General features: G+C 35.1%; 1 protein-coding gene across 1 annotated transcript in view; it reads right to left on the reverse strand.

Annotated features, from left to right (window-relative positions):
* The window catches only part of LOC145291450 (protein Wnt-11b-2-like), a 490,311-nt gene that overhangs the window by 161,792 nt on the left and 302,979 nt on the right, over positions 1-25,540 (reverse strand). The window lies entirely within an intron of this gene.

The raw sequence follows: 25,540 nt of genomic DNA on the forward strand, positions 1-25,540 counted from the left end.
CTAGTACGACGGCACGGTAACTGAGCAGGAGATCCTGACTGCGCTGAAACAAGTCGGCTGAAACTGATCGGCGATGCTTGATGGTCTTACTTACGAATTGTATTTGAGGCTGTCGTCCATGTTAATACCAATTCTGACAAAGGTTTTATCCCGCGTCAAGTCACCAAGAGAGTGATCACATTGCTGAGGAAAACGGATCGGCATGGCAGGAAAGAACTTGATGATTACAGGCCCATAACTCTGCTAAACACAGAGCTAAAGATTTTGCCCAAGGTCCTATCGAATCGGCTGCAGGTCGTTATCGCCGAGTTAATCGAACCAGAGCAAAACTATGCAGGGAAGGGGAGATCTATTCAAAACAACACATGATCCGTACGATCTCAGAGTGAGGGATAGAAGACGCACTAATCAATTTGAACCAGTCCAAAGCTTTCGATAGGATCGACTATCACTTCCTGGCATCTGTTCTGTAGGCAGCCTGATTCCAACCGGGCTTTCGCAAATGGATATTAATACTGTACCGCACATCGACGGCAGTGGTATAGGTAAATGGAAAGCGTTCGAAATCCTTCACTATCTCCCGGTCCGTGCGTCAGGGCTGTCTCTGTCTCCCCTGCTTTATGTCCTTGCGTTTGAGCCACTACTTCGCAAGCTGCGGCGGGAGAAGGCAAGTCCGGTTCTGCGTGGGGTCGCTCTGCCTGGCGGATCGAGAGCCAGGGTTTCCGCGTTCGTCGATGACATCACCGACTTCGTATCGAGCTTCTGAGACATCGAGGCAGATACAGAGGCGCTCACACGGTATGAAAAGACTGCTGGGGCAAATTCAACCGCAGCAAGTCGAGCGGTCTGCTGTTTGGAGCCTGGAGGGGTGCCGACTCCCTTCTTGCTCCCTTCACTTGGACCGACGGCCAAGTTCGGATCCTCGGCGTGTGGGTCAGACCAGACATCCAGCTGGAAAAGAATTGGTCGGAGGTGAAGTCAAAGGTCGAAGCCGCGATCTACTCGTGGGTTCGAAGGAAAATATCCTTGAATGACAGGGCGAAAGTGTGTGCTACCTATGTCTTTACGCTCGTCCTTTACCGACTGGCTTTACCACCCCCGTCTTGCCTGAGAACTATCTTAAATCCCTACCGAGCAAGTTTTCCTCGATTCTTTTTTAAAAAGGGAATCATTGGGTTCGCAGACAGGTCTATGTTCAACGTCTGTGTGAGGGAGATTTGGGGATGCTCCACTTGGGGTGTCATCGTGACGCCTTCCTAAGCCGAACCTTGACAGCATAGTCTGCATAGAACCCCACAGACGAGGCCGCTTTTCTTAACCTAATCTTCAAGCACAAGTTTGAGGCGCGTCGAAGACCCTGAAGCGACACGCAGTTCTTGAGAGAGTGTAGGGCTGCGCTAAGGAACCTCCCAAGGTCCAGCGACCTTTCACGGCTGACTAGAATGGAATTATATAAGGAACTAGTGAGGGCGCCGTCGACGACCCCCTCGTTGAGCATCTGAGGTTGTAGATAGAGATATGCTCCCGGTAGTGGTGGGCGCCAAGTTCAAGTCATCTCAACAATTCTGTTTTCTTTGACCTGACGATTAGCCCGAAATGCATTGCCCCTCAACGCCATACTGAACAGTACCGGATTAGTGAGGTCATCAGGGTGTCTCTGTTGCAGGATCCTAGCCAAGGCAACGCCGGAACACGCGTTCTTCGATTGCAGCGGACTCAGTATTAGGCTATGCTAAAGAGGTGACGGCCTACATCGATCCTGAGCAGCCTCGTCCGCTGGACATGTTCTACGTCACCTACAGCGCAGAGCCGCCGTGGAATAGGGAGTGACGAACGGTGTTTCTTGCGATCTGGGCAGTGTCCAGAATGGTAATATGGAGTTCAAGAGGTCAAGAGAAGCGCGGGGATTTATCTTTTGCTGATCCGGATCTGAGTTTCCTTCTTCAAGCACCAGCTGAAGATAAAGATTAGATGTGATAGGAAAAGATTCTACTCCGAGGTCTTTGACCGAAAATGACTAAAGATAGTGAGTCTGTGAGTGCGTAGAGTTCGTGTTCCCCGTCTATGCATAGTGCACACCGTTCCAGATTCTTCAAAGCTCCAGACTACTAAAACAAATATTTAGACTAGGTTTAACCTAGCCGTGTGAATGGCTCCCTTAATCCCCGATAGGAAACCTCCAAGATGCCGAAACCCCGACACTTTCCTTTTTCGTCCCCGGATACCCCAAGAAGCAATCTTGGAGATACTTCACGGCTAACACCAAGCAGGAAAACAGCAGGCATTCTACCAATAGATAGTGTCGGAGGGTCTCACTAAAATTCTTTATATATTTTGGACTTTTCCTTTATCCCAAGCCCATGAAATAAAATTAAACGAACGGTTTTTTGTAAAATGTTATATTTCCAAATTTATTTTATTGTTTATTAAAAAAAAAAAACACCCCAAAAACGATATTATTTGAGAATTTTAGTAGGACGACCCTGATGTCATTGAGGTATTGTGATGAATGAGAAGTTTAGCAAGGATCAAGCAATGGTACAGTGATGAGGATGACCATAGACACCCCCTCCCCAATTTCTGAGTGGGCTTGTGCCTAATTTTTTGTTTATTACTGTTTTGTTGTAAACTGTTCAGACAGGTGAGATTTATATAATAGATGATAAAAACAAAAAACAAAGAAACAAAAAAACGCACAGATACACACGATATGATTTGGGAAGCTTAAGTTGGATGACTCCCGTTGTCATTGAGGTATTGTGGTGAATAAGAACATTAACTAGGAGCAAGCATAGACAAGCAACGCTACAGTGACGAGGATATCATTAGATACCACACCCCAATTTTTGTCTATTACTGTTTTCTTGTAAACTTTTAAGAATAAATAAAAATATATAGAAATCAAAGTGTGGAATCTGTTCTGATACTTCACTTAAATGAAATTAACTGGTCCTATGTAGGGGAAATACTGAGGCAATTACTATTTTTGGAAACTGCAAGAGTACCCCCTTTTTGCCTCTTATTTTAGCTGGTTAAAAACGACTTGTGCCAGATTTGCTTTGTTGGGGAAGCAAATAAATGTCTAAATAAATACATTTAAAAAAAGTTTTTTTTTATATGAATATCAATACACACACTGAAAAAAATTATAGAAGTATAGATGAAGGAAGAACATTTTTAGACATTCTATCTATTTATATCGTTCTATCTCTTTATATCTCTCTCCCTCCTCTCTCCCTCTCTCTCTCTCTCTCTCTCTCTCTATATATATATATATCACATCAAAACATGAAATGCAAGGTACACTCGCATGCACATCCATACACATACATATATACACACCCGCACATAAATCAGAACCGACACATTAAAACACACACACACGTGCGCGCATACAACCACACACAGACATAACACCCCTATCTCTAATACAACACACTGAACAATACCAACCCCACTTAACCTCGAAACCAACAACACTAGGAGACACCTAGAACCATAGCATAATATCTGTTCCAACACCTCGATCCCTCCGCAGTCAGTGGAGGAGAACCCTCTCATGACTGAAACAACTATCTATCCTCCCCCTCCCATACCTATACCCCCTCCAATTGCCCCCCTCCGTGGAAAAAAATCTTCCCCACACTAGGAACCGATCCTGGGTTTGGCCATACCCACATGGGGAGACAAATAAATAGAAACATTAAAAAATCCCCTATACATATTTTAAATACACCCCTCTTTCTAAACAAACGTAATATAAGGAATACCCGAAAAGACTAAAACGAAAAATCACAATACTAAAATCTAAGAATCCAAAAAATAAATATCAAAATAGAATAAAAGCACCCCTACCCTTATTTCAGAAGAGCTGGTCCCTCCTCCTCACACATACACATTAGTAACGACCTCGGATCACAGTCACCTTCCTAAGGAAGCAAAGAATCTCATAATACTATAAAACAGTATACACATTCTCAAACCAATAAAAGCAAACACACACACGCACACACACGCACACACACGCGCACACACACACACAAACACAAACACACACCCTACCCCACCCTAAAGGAAAAGAAAAACACTAGCAGAAAGAGAGAGTGACTACAGCCAGGTCAGCGGCCTCGACAAGCCCAATAAAAGAGTAATAAAAATTGAACATGCCAATGAATAATAAACACTTACAAGCGTCCACCCCTTGGAAACACCTCAAATAAACTACGAAAATTGCCATTTTTACATCTTTAACACATTTGAAAATAATTTCTGACGAGGACGCTTTACAGAACGTCTGAAACGCGCGTAAAAACGATTTCAGTGACTTAAAAACATTATTACAATGATCCAAACATAATTCTCAATGAAAAACCAAGACACGGAATAATAAAATAATGTTAAAAATACACATTGTTGGTGACTACTCCCTTATTTAAATATATATATATATGTATATATATATGTATATATATATATATGTATATATATATATATATATATATATATATATATATATATATATATATATATATATATATATATATATATACGTTGAGCAGCAGGCTACTTCAGTCTTGGACAGACAATGGATACCCACGAAGGGTTGCTTGCGCGTGAAATTTTTGTGGCAGGAGGTGCGCAATCTCCAACCACACCTCTCCTGAGACGACATTGTTAAATATCAGTGGCAAGTGAAGTACAGGAGGACTGGAAACAAATGCCGAGATAAGCGGAGAGCACACACAGCACCTAGAATTCCCAAATGGTCACCCACCTGGTAATAGCCAGGCTCAACGTTGCATAACTTCGGTAATCTGAGGAGAACCGGTGTGTCAACGCGATTATGCCGTATATATATATACATGTGTGTGTGTGTGTGTGTGTGTAAGTGTGTGTGTGTGTGTGTGTCATGGTCACAGGCAAAGTTTAAGTCACACTTTTGGTGATAACTTATGTTCTGTTTGTCGTATATTTTGCTTTATAGCCTCGTTTGTAGCTAACGAATTTCCATGTTTTTTCATGACAGTAGCGTTTAAATTGATCATAAGAAAGTTCTCGCAAGTTCAGAATTCTGATGTAATTTTCAGTTCCTTTTTTCCCATTGATAGTCCTTGATAATATTAATTGCTACGCACAATTTCAGCTTGATCGGATCAAAATTTAATAATAAGTTATTAGCTTTTCCATGTTGTATCTACATGAATACGTCATATAATATGGAGCAGTAAGACAGAGATAAAACTCCGAACGTCCTTATCTTTTCTGGCGAACGTATGCAGTCTCATGCCTATCTTGTGTTCTTGCTTAATAAATATTAACTTGGTGAGTTATTGTAGACCGAAACCATATTTGTGGTTATCATCACCATATGATACAATCCGAATATTCTATTGGTGTCATTGGTTTCCCCGATATTTTTCTAGTCAAACATCGCGGGTAAGGGACTAGAAGATATGAAGATTGCCAGCACCCTAAGTGAAAGTGTTTTCTTTCTGTGGAACGAACTGGATTCGAACTTGGAACACCCAGTTCATCAATCGGCACTTTGTGTAGGAAAACTACGCTTTAAATTATAATCAGATAAGAGAAGCCATACATTTTCAATTAATCTATATATATAAAAGCGAAAATGTATGTATGTATGTATGCATGTGTGTATGTTTGGATGTCTGCTAAAAATTTTCGACAGACGCGACGAACATTCACAAACTCAGTATCACATTGAAGCTCAATCCTTTGTTCGAATAATATCGAAAAATTGGCCAAAAACGTTAACTTTTTCACCCCGAAATCGACAATTTTCGACAGGGGGGGAGTAAACAAAAACGGTCCTCTCGTGACAATGACCGATTCTACGCATGCGTCAGATGACATCGTGACCTTATTTACTTTTAATAGTTGAGAAACTGAACAAATTTCATGTACGTCGCGTTGGCTCAGTTGGTTAAGGCCTTGGTTCATTACCTGAACGTTTTGGGTTCGACTCGTGGTATGAGATGTGTTTTTCCCGATTTTTTTTAAATTTAAATATTGAACCAGTGTTATTGAAGCCATTTTTCACGTAACGTTCGTTTTTCTGCTTTTTTTTTACTTCGTTTATTCTTTGCGACACCCAAAAACACCCGGGTACCCACCGATTTTTTTAATTTTAATATCGAAACAGGCTTATTTAAGCCATTTTTCACGTGTTCATTTTTCTGTTTTCATCATTCGTTTGCCTTACGTTAGTTTTTTTTATTGTTTGATCGGTGCGTAGCGGGGAAAACAGAAACTGGCTCTCGCACCTTGACGTTGTCGCACCTGCTAATTTCGGTTTATAAACGTCGACTTAACACACTTATCAATTCATCTATTTCCGTGGTCGAAATGGTTAGGTTGCAGGGTTTTTTTCCATTTCCTTTCCACCTCCGCGTCAAACGTTCGAGGTTCAAGCCTACCTTTATACTAAAACTATTTTTTTTCTTTTACACCTCTAAACCACCGCCCAACGTTTCTTTTTTTAACAGGTTTGTTTTAATCTACCCCCACCAACACACACCTCCAAACACCAGGGCAACGCCGGGTACCCTCGCTAGTCTAATGATAAACAACATAATAGTAAATTGGTTGTTGAACTCGTTTATTATATTGTGGCAGTTCAGTTCGTTAGGCACTGCGCATCGTGGCATATTTCAAAATACTCTCGAAATAAACGAAAGCCATTAAATTACAGAAAATTTAAACATTTCTCCAAACAATCCGAAACTGCACAGAAGTGTCCAGCGCAAATATTTACGTGCTTTTATGTCTAGTGTAGGTTAAGAATGTAGAGTATTAACTTGTATAAGCTTTATTTCTTATACGTAATTGGAAGTTTGCCATATTTTTGTATAAACTTCAGAGATAAAATTTTATTTGAAACAAGAAAAATAGAAAGAAGGGTTTATAATTTTCGAAATGGAAAAACAAACACATTAAGAATTAACGTCAGTCATTTGGAAGATAAAGTACTCCACATTTTATTTACTTTTCTATATACGAAACAACATATATTGTCTGTAAAGCATATAGGCCACTGTTGTAAGGATCAATTTTGTTGGCGAAGACCAGCCTAATGGTGGAGTTGGGCAGGAAGATGTTTGTTGATATTATCTTGAAATGTCTGAATATTTGTAAAATGGAGAGAGCGTGTGTTAATAGTGCTTGCGTGAAATAATATTATTCTAAAACATTTGGAAAAAGACAAAGAGTCTGGTCAAATCATCGGAGTCTCCTTCTTGAAAGGTTTTACTCAAATCTGGGAATCTAGCATCTCAAGTGGATTGAAATGTTGAAAGAAATCGGGAATAGTACTATAAAGTAAGTACATTACAAACCAATGATAAAATGTAATTGAACCTTTTCAAAAGAAAAATAAGAAAACTACATTTGACGACCTTTCAAATTTCAGAAACAGATCTCTAGTGAAATCTTCATGAATTCGATGATATTGAACAACAATATCTTGGAATTATTCCATCTCTCGGTACAGATCGCGTTATAATGGCCGGATGAAAGCTAGTAATGCAGAAGCAATGAAATTACATATGCAGATAACTCTCAAGCTAAATATTTAAAACCATGATGGAAATAAATATTGAGGAATCAGAAAAACAAAATAAAATCTGAAATACAAAAAAGAAATAACAATAAAAAAAATTATTTTCAAGGAACGATGAAATATTTCAAAGTGAAAAAAAAATACTCGCAGAGAATGGATGAAGCTCTGATGTCTCTGTCTGAAACTGATCGGAAAGCTAAAAACATGAGGATTTGAAAGATTCTAGCAAGTTACGTAGTGTAGGTGGCAAGGATATCGATTAGGTAGACGTTGTTAAAAGAATGACACCGAAAGCCGACTGCGACAACATTGTTATTTTCCAACAGTCTCCGCCTAATGTCTGACGTTGGTATGTCCATCAAATCGGCTCACAGTTTTTATTTGATGCTTACTCTTCATTTTTAACGCAGAAATGGAAGTGGTTGCGATTTTGTTGTGCTTTTACTGTCACTGTACTCAAATTCGGTTGGATGGATAAGAGAAGAGTAACCCCAGGGGGTTTGTCTCCTTGCAAACACTCCTTTCTCATTTTCAAATTAGAATCATTGGTAATCAGACTCGCTGGATAAGCACAACGCCTTCCCGGACCGAGTATGGCCCGCGGATCGTAGGTTGCTGATACTTTATTTAAAACATAAAACGCCTTACATGTATCATTAGACAAATAATAAAAATGAATGAGAAAGATTCCACCTCTTCTCATAGTTCACCTGCTCTCAGCTCTGAACAGACTTGTTAAGATCCTTTCCTTATTTAAATTGTTTTTTCATAATTTCAAATTATAAACGCAAATTTGCTACTTATAGACGTCAGGTGCGAACGCAAATACCACGATATTTTTCTATAGAAAATAGAACATAATTACATTCATTCCATTTTCGGTATGGTTTTGCCCGGGCAAAGCTCTGTTTGATTTTAGTAACGTGTTTAGTTTTCTATACTATTTTTGAGACATTAGAAGACATAATGAGGCTTACTTAAAAGATTGTCAGGCAAGATTTTTCTTTTGAGATATGCGCTAATAGTAAGGCAAAAATGTAGATATAAGTATCCACAAAAAAAAAAAACGTGTGTAAGTGTTAGAAGACCGACGACTTAGAAATAATTATATATATATATATATATATATATATATATATATATATATGTGTGTGTGTGTGTGTGTGTGTGTGTGTGTGGGTGTGTGTGTGTGTGTGTGTGTGTGTTGAAAAATAAGAAAATACTATTTTCCAAAATCCATGATGATTGACCGTCTTATAACGTATTCCTTTTGGAAAAAAATCTAAATAGCGTAATGGAAACATATCAAAAGTATTTGCAGTATGTAATCATGTCAAATTACACTTTATTTCTTTTTTTCAGACTGGTTGTTGCTGTTTATTCTGATGAGTTAATAGCTTAACTGATTGATATAATACTTATTGATTTTGCGCTACGAAGCACCTACAGCCAAAAATTGTTAATGTCAACTGAATTAAAGGAATAAATTATAAGATGGTCAACATCATGAACTTTTAAATATAGTTTTTTGTCATTTATTCAATATATTGCACTGTAATTGCATTGAGCTTCTTAAATAACGATTGGTATATATTATAAAAATATATGTCTACAGATATATATTTATATATACACACATACACACACACACTATATATATATATATATATATATATATATATATATAATCGATCTAATAAAATATTCTTCATTTTATAACGAAAAGGGATGTTATTTCAGAACGACAAAAACCGTTAGCATACAAAGTTCATAAAGCATTGTGGCATGGAGAAAGTGAGATATTTCCTGCCACATATTTATTGAATGCTAACGACTTTTTTCTATCGTGAAATAGAACAAAGACATTCCTTCTCTACCACAAACTCAAGTATATTACACTAGATTACACACACACACACAAAAACACACACACAAACACACACACATATATTATTTTCAAAATGCAATTATATATATATATATATATATATATATATATATATATATATATATATATATATATATATATATATGATATGGTTAGGGCAAGAATAGATTCTTGAGACATGCCGACAATCATGCTATGTGCTATGGACTTTTGCTTGCCCGTTACCAGCTACTTTCATTGTCCTTTCGTACGGAAAAGTTTTTATGGTTAAAGAAACATTTCCCGACCTCCCGTACCTAACAAGTGTCTGAAATAAAGTTTTGTCCCAAGCTCATCGAACGCCTTTGCTATATCAAGATCTATTGCCCTAGAAATCCGACGTCGATAAGTCTTGTATGACGAAATCTTTATAGCTTGTCGCTAAGTAATTTGGTTTTACTGGGGTGGTTGACAGCTTCTTGATTAAGTACGAGATTCAAGAAACTTGCCCATGTAGCAAAAGAGGTTGGCCGGTTTGTTTTAAGATAGAGGGCATCGATTTTCAGTACTTTCAAAATTTTGATTCGTATAAAGAAGCGCTCTGAGTAGGGCTATGTCAACAAAATATTCTTATCATTGTATTGACTCTCGAGTATATATCCGACACAGTTAAGCAGCCGATAATTACATCACACTATATAAAATCGTATAAGATATCAACGGATACACACTCGAGAGTCAAAATAATGAAAAGAACACGCTGTTGTCTTAGTCCTAGTTCTGAAGTAGTTCAATATCTCTTCTGTAAGAAACGATTGAACAGCTAAAAAGAATGAGCAGTCAATAGCAAATCCTGAAATCTCTTCCTAAAAAAACAAGTAATTGAATTTTTTTCCATCTCCTTTCTTTCCTCTAGCCCAGGTAATAGACTACTGTTATCATTTTTGAAAGATGTCTAATCGTTCAATGTTGTCCAATAATTCTGTTGCATGATTTGTGAAATAAATTATTACATGTAAATAGACGACGATTGAATTCTTTAATTCATCATTATTTTCATGGCAAGTGCTTGTGTGCGCTCCAATCTATGGCCCCTTCTCGCCAAACTTTCACGAGAAACACTCGTCTAGCTGAAACCCCTATCAAGAATTTCCCCCACTATTTATCTGTGGCTAAACCTAAACGTAGATTCCATGCAGAAAGCTGCTTTCTTAGAATTGCATGCATGTGGAATTGTATTCCGTGTTCCTGCTTCCCAGCTGACTACAATATGGTTGTCTTTAAGTCCAACGTAAACAGGTTCTTGATGAGCCGTTCCACTTAAGTTTTAAAAAAAACTTTACCGAATTTCCATTACCAACGATTACTATATTGTCCAATTGACTACTGTACACACTTTGACCCTTATCCTCAAGTGACCTGTGGGCCTTGATATGTGGTGATGTCAATGTAAAAAAGAAAGTAATTGCGCAATCGGGCTTAGATATCAATTTGAGAATTTTAAATAAAACGACCTCCTGAATAATGTAATATTATAGGAATAGGAGATTCTAGCAAGCAAAAATGATAGAAGTATATAATCTACAGTAACAATGACGATAATTGACCCCCCCTTTCCCAACACTTTTGGAAAAGCCTACTGCCCAATTCATTTCTGGATTTGTTCTGATGCTACCCTTTAGTTAATTCGTTCTTTGTCAATGTATGGGAGAACCCTTCTATATTAAGGCAATTTTCAGTTTTGCCTACTTCCGGCGTACCCCTATTAAGGAGCTGGTTTTCACCCACATTTAAAACGACCTTGTGTCACATATTGCTCACGTGGGGAAGCAATAAATAGCAACAGTTATCTTTACGCTAAAGATTCTTCAAGGTTGAAATTGTAAATGATGAGTTTGAAAGGGTAAACATTATGCGATAAAATTGTATATAGCCGTTAAAATTTTTTTATGTTGTGTAAATAATATTTAACGAGCGATCATTTTGACATAAAATATATTCGTGCAACGCATGCAATCGGAATGGGCAACTTACGCCTAAAAGTAACCTGCACAGTGTACATCTAGAAGGCCACAATACGTCCATGTATAGAGTATTGTTGTTACATTTGGGCTGGTGCATCTGCTATTAGTCTGTCGTTCCTGGACAGGGTTCAAAAAAGAGTCACCAATTTGATAGGTCTTGAACTGTCATCTAAGCGTCCAGCTCTCTATCATCGACGAAATCTTGCATCCCTCTCCCTGTTCTACAAGTATTTTAATGGTGAATGCTCCGATGAACTACAAGTCTTTGTACCGCCTCGACGTAAATCGATTTCGACTTATTAGGTTCCGCCACCACAATTAAGTTGCTTGGAAATCAACACAGATGACATCTGTATAGTGGTGAAGTATTTGTGTAGAACCAACCGCTCTCTTTGGTATTACTGTTAATCCCTGTCGGTGCAGATGACTGCTATAGGGCAGAGTATATAGGAGATCGCTAGTTTTTACATCAGAGTTTCCTTCTCCTAAATGTCTGTCTTAACGAAGACTGGAAGAGCATCTTTCCCAGTGAACCATTGTGCCCCCAGATACCAACCTGGAAATTCCTACGGCTCGGCGCGGTACATACAACGCCTCGACCCCAAATCCTCACGCATCTGGTACTGGCCAGGCTAAACAGTGCTTAACTTCGATGACCTGGCGAGAACCGGTGGGTGGGTGTGATTGTGCCATATATATATATATATATATATATATATATATATATATATATATATATATATATATATATATAAGAGAAAATAGTTAATTAAACATGTTAAAAAACACTTTGAAAAAGAGTTAAGAACATTTAATCTTAAAAGGAACCACTTAATAAGTGGATAGTCCTTAATCTGCGGAGTTTCGAAGAAATACTTTCCTTCTCATCAGAAGGTAGGAATTAGCAAAATGCGGGATCGGAGTTTGCATACAAAATTATTTGATGAAACTGCAAGTAAGTCAAAGATCTTACTTGATAACAAAAAGTGAAGCAGGGGGAATATGGTGAAGAAAAAGGTGATTACACGTGAATGGATAGTCTGGTGAAAAGAAATATATCCAATGACGGTAAAATCCAACAATATAAATTCAAGAAAGTTAGTTAAATTTCCATTCGCACAAGTAAAATCCAAGGAAATGACGTAATTGGAAGATTGTCCAAAATAATCCAAAAGGCCGAAATCCATGGAATAATTCACAAATATGTACATGGAAAAGGGGAAAAATTCCAATAATATTAATAACAGAAAAAAAAAGATATGCGTTGACACGGCTGCCGAGACAAAATTTTATACATGTGGCAGTCTTAGCCATTTTTTTTACATGGGGGTCACCACTTATGAAGCCCAGAGGCAACCCGAGGATAAGGGTTAATGGGTATACATTAGTTATTGTGATTTTAGCGTAGTAAACATTAGTGGGAATTTTATAACTTGGATTACTTAGGGGGGCGGTTCAACAAGAACTTGTTCATGTTGGACTTGAAGACAATCAGATTGTAGTCAGCTGGAAAGCAGGCAAACGGAATAGAATTCCACAGGCGTGCAGTTCTAAGAATCTATGTTTAGGTGTAGGCACAGATTAAGAGTGTTGGAAATTGTTGATAGCGGTTTTGACTAGATGAGTGTTTTTCGTGAAAGTCTGTCGAAAGGGAACCATAGGTCGAAGTTCAGATGAGCACCTGCCATGAAAATAACGATAAAGCATGGACAGGCTCGCTACGTCTCTTCTGTGAGGAAAAAAGGTTGCAGGGAAGAGAAAAGGGCATCCCCCACTAAGCTACGAAGTCTATTTTGAACTCCATCAAGACAGGATAAGCTGCTTCTAGCAGCTCCTTCCCAGATTTGGCAACATTACTCTATCGTTGGCCGAATCTGACTTTTATATAGACAGAAAATTGCATAAGGACTGTGATATCTACTGGAGCGGTAGAAGGATCCCACCATTTTTCCAGCGAATTTGGCAATGGATTTGATATACATGTTCCATTTCATATCGGGAGTAAAGGTCAAGCCAAGAAGCTTGTCAAAATATAAAGTCTCCCCAAGACGAGAACCATTCATTTCGATTGATGGTAGCTGGGCAACAGAGCGTTGAAGATTTAAAGATAGAAGCTTGGTTTTTAATGCATTAAAAGTAAACAGCCACTTTCCCCCCATTGTACCACGTTATCAAGATCAGAGGAGAGAGAATCAAAGAAAACTTGGTCGTTTACGGTCTTCGAAGAATTTAGTACTGCTTTAAATCTTCACCGCTCACTCATTTTTCGACCAAATTTCAAACAATTATTAGTTTTTAGATCACCTTCTCTGATATATTTTGATAGAAATTCAATTTTCGTTCAGTAAAACAAAAATTATGATGAATTCTCTAGTTGTCAAGATCGTAAAAATATGTAAGGGCGTGAGCGACACTTTTTATGACTGGTTTTCATAGCAACATCGTCGCGTCACCGACTACTGCCGCGAAAAGAGAAGTAACTCGTGAAAAAGACAGAATAAAATCATGAAAGGTAGTCAATTGGGAGTATGTTATTGAAAGCAGACGAGTGCCATACATTGTTATTACATATGAGTTTATAGAAAAAATCATGGCTTACAATAGACAAATGCGAGCATGAAAAGTAATATAGTAAAACTCAGACATGGAAAATACAGGACTAGTAGTGAAAATTGTAAAAGAAAATGACAAGATAATCTAGTAAAAATATAATAAATTTATAACTTAAAATATTGCAACATTCAGAATTTTGAAAAATTAAATTTATAACATATAATTAATTCTTAATGCTGTAATATTTTAAGTTATGAATTTATTATATTTTTTACTAATGTTTATAGGTCGTCGGAGCATTCATTAAGTACTTATAGAACAGGCAGAGGGATGCAATATTTCGTCGATGGGATGGAGATTGAAACTTACATAACAGGTTGGCGACTCTCTTTTTTAACCCTTCCATGAGTGAGAGACTATCAGCAGATGCAACAGTCCAAGTGTGACAACATTACTCCATACATGGGCGAATGGTTGCCTTATAGAGGTACAGGATACGTTCAGGCGTAATTAGTTTTCTATCACGGTAGAGAGAGCCCACCTTTTTCGCAACAGCCTTGGCAATGCTCTCAATGTATCTATTCCAGTTTATGTTCCCTGTGAACGTAATGCCGAGGGAGTACTTTCAGGTAATATGTTTTTGGGCAGTGCTATTGGTGGTAGAGAGGTTTCTTGTAATAATTGAAAGAAACGAGCTTAATCTTGGCAGCATTTAATGTGATCATCCATTTTGCCCCTATTCCACTACAGATTGGAGGTCTTCCTCTAGCGTTTCTGCCATTTCTTTAGATGTGTTCATTTGTTTTCCCCTCGTGCCTTTTATAGAGAGTGGTGTCATCAGCAAATATACCCATCTCAGAAACAATTTTTTCAGGGAGCTCATTTATGAAGATCAGGTATAATAAATGTCCCAGGATAGACCCCTGAGGTACTCCCGCAATTATATCATATTGTTTAGATAAGAAAACCTGGATCTTTCTCTTACTTAATAAGGATTTAATTACATTAAATATTCTTCCAGTGATACCATTTCACCTGATGTTCCTTAGAAGACCATCGTGCCATACCCTGTCAAAAGCCTTAAATATATCGATGGCTTCCACTCTGCCCTTCTCTGTTTTGTTCAGTAAACGGTATATACGTATAGAGATTAGTTAAGATATCTGCTGTGGAACGGGCTTGCCTAAATCCATACTGATTGTGGTAAGGAGTTTAGCAGCTGAGGTGATGGACTAGAGCTTGATTAATTATTGACTCAAATATTTTGGCGAAAAGAGGGGGGAGGTTAATGGGGCGATAATTTTATGAGCCAGTTCTTTCGACAGAATTCTTGAAAACTGGCACCACAGAAGCGGTTTTCGAGCAGTCAGGAAAGTAGGATCCGTAAAGGCATTTGTTGTAAAATTTGGAGAGAACTAGGCCAACCTCAGCGGAAGTGTCTAGTTTTTTTTATGATACCACGTACCTGAGAAGGGGTGATTTTCAAATCATCTAGTATGGCGTCTGTCCGCAAAGTCAGGGAGGGAGTGGTGTGCCGGATCCAATGCAGAGTTTGAGGCAAACTGACTAGCAAGCAGGTAAGCCTTCTCGGTTGCCGTGCAAGCAACCTCATGATTTGATAGTGGAGGAATCGTTGACTGCCTATTATTTACTACACTGTTGGAGATTTTCCAAAAATCACGGCTTCCTAATTTCTGTGCTTCGATACGTTTTCTAGCAGTTTTAGTGTATTCTGTCTTAGCTGTCGCTATTTTTCTCTTACAATTACTTCTAGCTTCTATATACTTCTGTCTGTTTGAACTGGACTCATGTCGGTTGAATCTATGGTACACATGATGCCTTTGAACAATGACAGCTGCACAAGTAGAAGTAAACTATTCGGGAGAGTGGGGCTTGCTATAGAATTTCCGTGTGAGAACATGTTCTTCCATTGCAATTTTGAACAATTCAGTGGTCTAATCTGCGCACCTTTCAGCTGGCTAGAAAAATTATGTTTCCCCATAGGGCATCTTTGATGAGATCCCTGATGACTTCCCAGTCATCCCTTTTGTAAAACCTCGTTTTTTTTAACAGTACGTCTTCAGTTTTTGGTTGAGAATTTAGGGCAATTTCTATCATTAAAACAGCGTGATCAGAATTCCTTAGTGGGCGGTGGGCATTCCTTGTACAATCATCGGGATCTGTAGTCAGAAATAGATTTAGAAGTGAAGCATGTTGATTTTGCTGGTTTGGGAAACGTGTCGGAAATGTAACCGTCCGTGATAGGGAATGAGCTATAGAGAAGTTATGTGTTGTGCTACCAGCTACATCTATGTAAGTAGAGAATCCAAGCCAGTTACTGTGGTGGACATTGAAGTCGCCAAATACATGTACTTGTGCGCTAGTATCGAGGGGGAGTGCTATATCTATGCAGCCAAAGACTTTATTTATTAAGGTACAGTCCTGGGTTGAGGGTGAGCGGTAGAGAAAATACAAGTAGCTAATATTATGTTGCGTGTTTAGTCTGAAACCCATAAAGGCCTGGTCGTCTGATTCTAGTTTTGTTTCTCTAGTCAGGAGGAGGGTGTTACAAATATAGACTCCAAACCAGAACATGTGTCAGTCTGAGTCCTCACGGCAGAGTGGGAGATAACAAGCATGTTAAAGTGATTTGAGGGAATGGAGGAGTGTAGGTTAGTTTTAGTTAATTCTAAGATATCCGGGGTGTTTACTAGGAGAAATGATTCAACATCATCTATGTTAGTTTAAAGCCCGCGGATATTCGTAAATGCAAACCTCAAGGGAGAAGGCAGGTTGTTTTTTTGTTTGCTTGGTCCTAGTTTAAACGTAATCCTAACAAAATAAAAAAAAACAATACACAAATGATAGAGAGCAGAATCATTATAAGATAAAACAAATTACGATTGTAAGTTGAAATTTACAATCAAATTTATTGTTCGACCGAATACTCCAAAAAGCAATTTACAACGCCCTTATTTTGCAGATTGACAAATAATGCTATTCTTGCTATTCTTATCCTCAGAGGACAGAAAGAAATCAGCAAATTATATTTGTAGCAACGCTAGAATTTGCTGGTTACAGAATTAAATGAAACCGCAATTTGTAATAGTCATAAATTGCAAAATGTACACGTTCTTTAAAAACAACGAGTGAAAAAATGTAGATGTAATAATTAATAAAAACAAACCGGGCATAAAGTTGCAGCGTGCATTGAGGCTCTTTCAAAAGGTAATCTGAAAGGCGAAAATTATTTCTTAGAAAGAATCAAATCAAAATTCAAATTCAATTGAATACAATTAGTCCGGTTGGAAAATTTTCAACGCAACTGAAATTATGGAATTTGTTTTTGCGGATAGTGGAGTAGTCCAAAGATAGGTGGATCCGTAGTTGAGTGGATTCGATTTGCAATTTATAATTATATAGTCAAAGTGTGCCTATAATAAATCACTGGTTCATTTAATGTCGTAACCAGCAAATTCTCGCATTGCTACAAATATAATTTGTCTGATTTCTTCTGTCCTCTGATGAGAAGAATAGCAAGATAACAAACTTTGAAACTCCGCAGAATGAGGACTTGAAAATTGTTTTTGGAGTATTAGATTAACAATAAATTTGATTGTAAATTTCAAATTACGGTTTTAATTTCTTTTCTCTCATATATATATATATATATATATATATATATATATATATATATATATATATTTATATATATATATATATATATATTTATATATATATATATATATACATAAATATTTGTGTGTGTGTGTGTGCATATAATATATTTGTGCTACTAGAGCAGGCTGCCTGAAGATATTGGTTTTTTGAGGACTTTGTAAATTGTTTTTGGAGTATTAGATTAACAATAAATTTGATTGTAAATTTCAAATTACGGTTTTAATTTCTTTTCTCTCATATATATATATATATATATATATATATATATATATATATATATTTATATATATATATATATATTTATATATATATATATATATACATAAATATTTGTGTGTGTGTGTGTGTGTGCATATAATATATTTGTGCTATTAGAGCAGGCTGCCTGAAGATATTGGCTTTTTGAGACGAAATGCACCTTACATTGATGCTTTTTGTTTTTCTACTTCCCTTTACTAAACTTAATTATGCTCCGCAAAACCAAAAACAAGAAAGGAAAAAAAAACACCTCGCCCCTTTTCCTTCTTTCCCATTTTCCCTTTTTCTTTCTATCTTCCCAACTTTCCGACTGGTTTCCTAACTGAAAATATACCACACATTAATTCTGTAATCTCTTTACCTATCCCATTGAAAAACTCATTCGAGATCCGCAGGGCAGGGAACAACAATAATAAAATCCACTATGAATTAACATAAACCAACACTACAAAGTACCGTTTGAAGGTACAAAGAGCTTAAAGAATAAAAACATTCTAAAATATCACTGGATGCAACATGAATACTATTTCCAAAATAACTGGATTCGACATTAGATAAATCAAAAAGGATTGATATGCCGTAAAACAAAAAAATCAACTCAAACACTACAAATACAAACTGTAAGCATAAAACCGCCCTCCCCCCAAAAAAACTGGATGCGGCATTAAATAAGCCGGAAATGGCTTGTATGCCGTAAAACAAACAATCAAACCATATATATATATATATATATATATATATATATATGTGTGTGTGTGTGTGTGTGTGTGTGTGTGTGTGTGTGTGTGTGTGTGTGTGTATGTGTGTGTGTGAGTGGGTGGGTGGGTGTGTAAATCTATATATACATATATAAATATATAACAGTATCCATGCAAATAAGTTTGTACTGATATAGAAATATATATAGATGTACAGAAAGATACATATGCATGTAGAAATATATATAGATATATAAATATATAGAAATATATACGTAAATCAATATGTATATTTAAACATATATATATATATATATGTAAATATATATATATATATATATGTATACATATATATGCATCTATGAATATATAGTGATTCATACAAATACATATATATATATATATATGTAATACATATATACATGTACGTATAATTATATTTATAAATGTAAAGATATACAGATATATACATATATATGCATTTATATACATCTAAATATATCTAAAATATATTTACATTTATATATATATATGTAAATATATTAATATATTTATAAATATCTAAAAATATATAAATTATGTACATATAAATATATATACATACAAATATATACATATACGCGCGTGCGTACACCCACACACACATAATATATATATAAAGATGCGGGCAATATAATATTTATTTCTTTGTGTAACTCCATCAACTCATAAAGACTCATGTTCAGTTGGTACTTAAGAACTTGCTATGTCACGGTATGGGGTTTTTATAGGCGATTCAGTTTGAATAAACCTGTCAGAGTTTGAGGGATACAAAAACAGAAAACGCACAGCACATGAAACAATAACAAATAAAGACGAAAAATGTGAGAATCCATGCTCCCTTCCTACTTCTCTTGCCCTCGCTCGAATACAAATTTAACGGCAGAGTCTGATACAGATCGGGAAATAAAACCAAAGAGAGGAAGAATAACAGATGCGTTTTCTTTTAATATTCTGTGCGTTTAAGGAAGTGAGGGTATATGTATGTGTGCGATTAAGACGTTAGGACCAATGTGTTTTATCTGTTCTATCCTCGGCTAAATGATGAGACATCTCTTTAGAACGAGTCCAGTTTTACTTGCGTTCCCAATATCTAGAGTGCCGCTTTCTGGTAACTTTTGTATCACTTTTCTTTCAGTCAAACCCTCTGAAATCAAGGTGCTCTCTATCTAGTGCTAAGACTTGAACTTTCTGTTAAGGCACATGGTATTAGATTGTTTCATTAAGGGCCTTTTTTTTTAATCTCAAACAGTGGGTTAGTAAAAAAGTTAAGTACATATTTTTCCTCTCCCCAATTTGCCATTTTGATATGTGATAGTATCATTTTCTTTTTTGTTGGCTATTATAAACAAACATTTTGTTTTTCTGTTTTTCTTTATTTTACAAATAGAAACAAAATCTTGCTTTAAGGTAAAGTTAGCAAATCGCAGCATTCCAACACAAATTTAAATACTTTAAAGACCAGCCTCTCAGCCTTCAGGTTGGGGTCAAGGTGCCGTATCTGCTGTCCTCGGTTAATGAAGACATCCTTCTGGACTTATACAATTTATTATATTAAGCTCAATCGAGAATGAACCCTTTTTTTGAGGAGATACACCCACAAACACACCACACATTAAAAATCCATTGTCTACCTCTGCCCTCGGGGGGGGGCGAGTAAATAAAATTAATTGTAATTTACTCGGCGTTACCCGGAAATCCTTAATATCATTTTATTGCACTGTTTTCCTTATATTAAACTAGTTGTACCTGGCCATTTAATTTCATGAAAATAATTTATCTAGTCTGGTGGAGTTACAAAGTTCGTGTTTCTACTTAAGGTAAAATCACTTGGAGATGTGCGCCATTCTGAAAAAAAAAAAAGCTAGTGTCGGCAAAACCATACCGAAGATCTGTGAATACTATTTGGTTTTTAATATATTTGAGTCGGGTTTTAGAGAAAAGTATCCTCGTGCCAAGTTGTCCTGACAAATCCCTTTACGGATAGAGCTTAGATATATGAGGATCGTGTTCGCTTCAGTAGGCATTCAAGTTCTCTCAAGTAGGCATTCTGGGGAGAGTGTGCATGATAATATTATCGTATAACTGTGTACAAGAGAATTCGTGTGTAAGTGGTGGATTGTGAATGTGTCCGTGTGTGTGGTGTGTGTTTGTGGTGTGTGTGTGCGCGCATGCGTGTGCGTGTGTGCGTATATTTGAGAGAGACAGAGAGAGAGAGAGAGAGAGTGAGAGAGAGAGACTGTTACAGAGGGAGAGGAAGGGAAAATAAATGCATTTGAGTGTGTGCACCCTAGACGTTTGTTTATAATTGCGTATGTATGTGTGCGTATATGTGTGGGGGAAAGAAAGAGTCGGAGAGATAAAGAGAGAAGGAGAGAGACAGAAATAGTTAGTCTCAACAGGCCGATATATGAAGGGGTGATATGGGCGGGGCATAGCTATTAAAACGGTAAAAACGTCATCTCCGATAATTACTCGCCGCATCTTCTCGATAGCCACGCTTGGTTTTATTTGTTTACCGTTGCTACGGGTCGTGAGGCCAGATGTTCCTCTTCGCCAGCCAAAACGGTTTTTTAGTCATCATCAGTGACCCTACCGTGCGTTGCTCAGCATAATATTTTCTTTCACGCTTAGATGTAAAGCAGTTAAAACTATCCAATATTGCCAGATCAACAAAATTATAGAATTAGGTATCCCCATACTAATAAAATTATATGAACGCTTCTGTATCTTTCTAAATGTGTGTCTCTCCCTGCGTAAAAACAAGTTATTTTTTTTTTAAGATTATTATTGAAAAAGAAATTTAATAAACTAACACAAATCCTAGCTAAAACATGATGTAATTAAAAAATTAAATTAGGGTAATTTTTTTTTATATTTGTAACAAATATCTGTCATAGAATCTTTTAAATGCAATTTTCGAGAACCATCCCCGTTGTTCATCTTTTATCAAGTATATATATATATATATATATATATATATATATATATATATATATGTATATATATATATTTATATACATATATATATATAGTAATTTATAAAATATATATGGCGATTTATAAATTACTAACTAGCTCTACCTACGTATTGAGCACTTTTGAAGTAAATACTTAAAGTTTACGCATAAATCTATACTTTCGTATATTAATTTTATGTGAGTAAATTAAGTAGTTATATATATATATATATATATATATATACATATATATATATACACAGAGAGATAGAGTGTGTGTGTGTGTGTGTGTGTGTGTGTGTGTGTGTGTGTGAGAGAGAGAGAGAGAGAGTAAGTTAGAAAATATATATAACGATTAAGCTACACAGAATATTCCGCGTTTCATCCACGCTAGGATTCATCAGGCCTATGCCTGAATCCTAGCGTGGATAAAACGCGGAATATTTTGTGTAGCTTAATCGCCATATATATTTTATAAGTTACTGACTAGCTCTACCTACGTATTGAGCACTGTTGAAGTAAATAGTTAAAGTTTACGCATAAATCTATACTTTTGTATTTTAATTCATGTGATTAAATGAATAGTCATATATATATAGATATACATAAGAATTTTTGTTGACGTATTTTTACGATGTAAACAACTTCGAAACCTTGTTATTTTTCCGCTATCTTAGTGATTTTTAAGTTATGAGCTCATTTTGTTATATATATATATATATATATATATATATATATATATATATATATATATATATATATATAAACTTACTATATATACAGCAAGTTATAAAAATATATATATCTAGTGAGCTGACCTATTTTAAACCTAGGTTTAGTTAAATGCGATATTTTTTGTCATACATATATATATATATATATATATATTGTCATATATATATATATATATATTGTCATATATATATATATATTGTCATATATATATATATATTGTCATATCTATATATATATATATATTGTCATATATATATATGATTTATGTATATTGTCATATATATATATATATATATATGATTTCTGTATATGTATGATTATTTTATTTATTTATTTTCTATTCTTATAGCTAATTTTAAAATGTTTTTGTTAATCCTATGTGCACAGTTGTTCGCTATTTCTCTCCTGCAGTTTAATACATGATGGTGTTCTTTAGAGTATAAGATAGAAAATTTTATTGAAAGCATAATCTACATGGACCGTCTAGATCTGTACATGTGTTTGCTTGTGTTACTATTTTCCATTCGACTACCGGCGAACGTCCGCTTTCTTTGAGTTCCCAGTATTGGTTTCTTTTTTCATTCGGTGATTTTTTTTTTGAACGTCATTTGTGGTCATAATATCGAGTTTGGAAATCTAAGGAAGTCGTACCTATGTAATATTTCTTGTTATTCAGGTTTTCTTTCGCAAATATTCTGGCCTGGTAAACTATGCTTTTGGTTAGACATTTATTTTGAAGTATGCAAAGTGAGCGGGATCAACAGTTGCATTTATCTTGTTCGTATTTAGTATTTTTATTTTTATTTCTACTACGGTTGTCGTTGTCCGGGGTCGGTTTATTATTATTATTATTATTATTATTATTATTATTATTATTATTATTATTATTATTATCATTATTATTATTATTATTATTATTATTATTATTATTATTTCTACTAGTTACATTTTTGTGATGATGTTTACCTTTTTATTGCTTATTTTGTTATTGTTTTCATTGCTTTTATTTAATATTTGGTTATAATGTGCTTTAATTATCATCTATAAATTTTCGTAGTAGCTGTACGGTAAATTAAGGTTATTCACTTTGAAAATTTTGTGTAAGGGAGTGGTTACGGGAAAATGCTTTTCGATGCGATCTAGAAATTTCTTGCCAAGTTTTGTTTTTCAACATTTGATTGAATGGCGTCGTATATCATATTATATTTCTTTTTCTTTTATTTTTAATTTTATTATTGTTATTGGTGTTTTGTTGCTTATATTTTATATCAATATTTTTGTATCCACTAATATTTAGGGCTGTTTCGTAGATATTGATTGACCTGTTATATACATTTTCATCGCTGGAATTAGTGCTGACTCTATGCACGAATCGAGTTAGGAATCTGTTTTATAATTGATGATGAGTGTTTGGACTTAGGGTTTACGCATATTGGATTAGCGTTATCTTTTAAATAGGGTCCATATGTGTTTTATCTAAAATTAACGTGACTTCCAGGAAATTTGCTATTTTTATGTTAGCTCGTATGTCTAGTTTTAGGCCTAATTTTTTCATTTCCTTATGTATGATTTTCTTAAAGTTATCCCCCTTCACTTTATTGGAGTATTTTATTATAGTTAATCCATCATCTCTATATAGGTCGATATCCGATATATATATATATATATATATATATATATATATATATATATATATATAATTCATCAAAGGGGTTTAGAACAGTAGTCTAAAGAGCAGAGTGTATTTTAATGTGATGGTAAAATTACTAATTTAATTAAAATACAAGAAAAGAAGAGTGCTCTTTGTAATTCAGATATATAATAAGCTCGATAGGAAAATATCCTAGAGCTACTTTAATATTTAGTAATGTGATTGATAATTTAAAATTCCAAAAAAATCTGTTTCATAAGAAGGAACAACAACAAACTCAATAACTTGTACGATCGTTTCGGAAACGATGTTTTTATTGTGATAGACATTAAGCCACGGACAATAATTTGGACATATAGTTTTTTTAAAACACAAACTTTCACCAATATACCAATCAAATATAGACCAACCCCCAATGTCACTCCTAATCTACCTGAAAATAAATACATTAAACAAGACGCAATCTACTTTGGTTTCACATCTGGACTTATTAAGCATAGGATTTCAACACATGAGCATTATTTTCAAAACCGCTCCCTGTTGAAACAAACCACTATATCCAAACATATTTGGCGACTCAAAGATAGGAATATTTCCTTCAATTTGAAATGACAAATAATAGGATCATATAAAGGATATACACCAGGAGATAGATTCTGTGCACTTTGTACACAGGAGATCCTAAAAATTTTTAAATATGACGATATCAAAAATAGAACTACACTCCTAAATTCAAAAGAGGAGCGTATACCCTCATGCATTCATAAACGTTGGTTTAAATTTAACAAATATAAACCACCATAAGTTATTAAAAATGTTACTTATTAATATTCAATCTTGAAATTTAAGTTTAACTTTATACCCTTATTAATAAAATTTGGATCATCAATATTATTATTAATATTAGTTTATCTGATATACTTACCATTATTTTATATTATTTAAATATATATTTAAGCTTAACCTATACTATATTTATTAATTTCAATAAATAAATAAAGTATTAAAAATAATAAATTCAATAAGTTCCAAATATAATATATTATAATCTAAATAGAATAAACACTAATTATCTTCCTTTGATTATTTAATTAGAAAAATAAGATTATCTCTCCCTTTTTCTTTTAAATATTTGGTTAATTTTAAATTAGGCATTTACTAATAAATTCTAACCGCTAAAAATATTCCATTGACGTTCTTTTTCGGAAATTCAACATTTCGTACATTTATATGTTACAATGAGCATCCAAATGAATGCTTTGACGATAATTACGGTGTTCAAAAGGCGAAAAATTAAAAGGTAAATATATATATATATATATAATTCTTAACTTTTATTAAAAACATACAATTATAAACTTATATTTAAACCAAATTCAGATTTATAATTTTATTCTATTTTTTATTCTCAGCCCATATTACTTTTTTTTATCAAGTAAATATCTTCTTTTTATTTTTTCCAGATACATATGTCTTACTTAAAAATTGCTAGGTT

Source organism: Euprymna scolopes, chromosome 12 (assembly GCF_053919585.1).
Source record: "Euprymna scolopes isolate OS-2025 chromosome 12, ASM5391958v1, whole genome shotgun sequence".
NCBI lineage: Eukaryota > Metazoa > Mollusca > Cephalopoda > Sepiida > Sepiolidae > Euprymna > Euprymna scolopes.